At 38.0% G+C, this 2653-nt stretch overlaps 1 pseudogene; it reads left to right on the top strand.

Annotated features, from left to right (window-relative positions):
• The first annotated feature begins 1828 nt into the window (after positions 1 to 1828).
• Positions 1829 to 2303, top strand: LOC138161015 (small ribosomal subunit protein uS17-like; annotated as a pseudogene).
• Positions 2304 to 2653: the final 350 nt, after the last annotated feature.

Raw genomic sequence — 2653 nt, 5'->3', positions numbered from 1 at the left:
AGACAGAGAGACAGAGACAGAGAAGTGGGCAGGTAGTTATTTCTTATACTAGGGAGATGAAAAAATAGATGTAGACTGAAGGTAGACTGAACCTGGAGGTTTGGGAGCTAATTTAGGCCAACTGAGGAAAGGGAAGAGAGTAATGTTGGAGAGTAAAAGGCTTGGAATAAATGTGGAATTCACAGAACTTTTTAAATTAAGTTCATGATCTGGCAACAGTAGCATATTGCAATGGGAGCATATTGTCATCATTTTTCCCCCATTAATTTCCTTTGACATTGGCAATAGTCAAATAAAACTGTTCCTTGTAAAGAGAAAGAAATGTCCCTGAAAGGAATAACTTGTCTGGAGATTCCAACAACACAAAAGGATATCGATTGTTCTAGGACATCTGTGGCTCAGTGGATGATTGACAATTCATCATACCTAACTCCCCAGCACTATCTGTTGCATACACAAAGAAAACAAAGAGCTTTCCTTACATCGGTAACATTGAAAACACAAGAGGCTATCATCTATGTACACATTAAAATAATATTTCTTTCCACACAGTGCCCCTTGGCTGTTAATAGGAACAAGCAGCTTCTCCAAATGATTGGTTTTATGTGGTATTGGTACACTTAATTAGAAAATCCACTTTGTCTACCAAATGTAGAAGCCATGCAATATAGTGAAGTTGAAGTTTAAAAGAGAGTTAAATTTGCAAGTTTACCATTCCAGTAGAATGGATGGCACACGTCCATTTCACCTCAATGATACAGGAGAATAATGGCCATTTTCTTTTGTGTACTTTTACTCCTAACGTTCAGCAAAATGCAATAAATATTAGTTGCTTAATAAATGTTTATTGAATTAAATTCAATCATCCCCGAGTATTAGAAGCTATGGGACCATGAACAAGTCACTTAGTTGCTCCCTTATTTTCCTGTTTTTAAAATGGGAATAATAATACTAGTATAGTAATGTATATATTATATAAAATATACTAATATTAACTGTAATATTATGTTAATAATATTATAATAATAGAAGAATATATATTACTTTCCAGTGAGGATCCGTTGATCTTAAGTGCCTTGTCAATTACATTGCAATGTGTAAATTTCAATTATTATTATATGACTGAAGACTGAAAGTACTGCAAAAAACAAGAGTTAGCTGTCAGGGGTAGGTAGGAACAGTGATTTGGGACGGGCCAATCATGAATTACACTTTGTTTGTCTTTGCCTCCTTGCTTAAGTTGCTCCATGATATAAGAGATAGAAAGACTAAACTGATTCTCTATCATTTTATTATTGATCCTATTTACAATTAATTGATTTTGTCCTATAACTGCTTGAGTCTTGCCTTTCTGTCTCTGAACTTAGTTCAGAATTCAGATAGCCTGCAATAAGTTAATTTCATAAATCTCTTTCTGTTGCTAATCACTGTTCTATTCCTCCCTCAAAAATTCTTCTATAAATGGGGATGTCTGGTCTTGTCTCTCTATAACACCAAGCTATTCTTCAAGGACATCCACTATGCCATCCAAGGCAGTCTTACCTTTCAGTTGGAAGCAAAAAAAAAATAAAATAAAAAATGAGAATTTTTTAGTTACAGGAGGAAAGGAGGGATCTGTTGCTAGTCTCTCATTCCCTCCTTCCAGCCAATCATAGTGTTCCTCATGCTTCCAGCTATGGAATTAGTCATGTTGCCCTCAAACCCATAATGTTACCTATCTTATTCTTTTCTTTATGTTTCCCAAAACCTGTGAAGGGGGAAGCATCCTTTTGTTCCAGGTCTTTGCCTAGAAACTGAGGAAGGCTCAAGAAGATAAAGAAGTAGCAGCATGGAGGACATCCAGATAAAGAGACCCTAACAGAAAGAGCTGACCATCTTCCAGAACAAGAAATGGGTGCTGCTTGGGGAAACGGCCAAAGAGAAGCTTCCCAGATACTACAAGGAACCAGGCTGGGCTTCAAGACCCCCAAGAAGGCCTTTGAGGACACCTACATTGAAAAGAAGTGCCCTTCCTTGGGCAACATCTCCATCAGAGGCAAGTTCTTCCAGGTGTGGTGACCAAGATGAAGATGCAGAGGACCATCATCATTCTCTGTGACTACTTGCATTACATCCACAAATACAACCTATTCCAGAAGTGCCACAAGAACATGTCTGTGCACCTGTCGCCATACTTCTGAGATGTACAGATTGGAAATATTGTGATGGTGGGTGAGTGAAGGCCCCTCAGCAAGGCCATGAGGTTCAATATGCTGAAGATTGCCAAGACAACTGGCACCAAGAAGCAGTTTAAAAAGTTCTGAGACCCTCCATGCCGTTAGTGGCATGGCAGGGAGTGTGGGTGCTGGCATGTCCACTGAGGCCAGGCTGGTTTGCTAATAAAAGCATCCTTCCCCACCTCAAAAAAATGAACTGAGGCAGATATTAACCAATATTATTCTTAGGTTCACAGTCTATGAATAAAAAGATATATTCTTTTGAGAATAGTTGCCTCACTCTATCTTTGTTAAATTCCATTCATGATATAGTGATCATCTCACATTACCAGTGAAATATCTTACTTAAAAATGTCAACATATGTAATGCTATTTAGGTAACTGTGAATGGAGCCAGGTCATATTGTGTATGTATCCAGGGAGGGCTAAAGATCAAG

Source organism: Petaurus breviceps, unplaced genomic scaffold, assembly GCF_028583685.1.
Source record: "Petaurus breviceps papuanus isolate PSGF00001 unplaced genomic scaffold, PetGlider_PUasm1.0 183, whole genome shotgun sequence".
NCBI lineage: Eukaryota > Metazoa > Chordata > Mammalia > Diprotodontia > Petauridae > Petaurus > Petaurus breviceps.
Note: the sequence above shows the minus strand (reverse complement) of the source record. Positions and strands in the feature narration are given on the sequence as shown.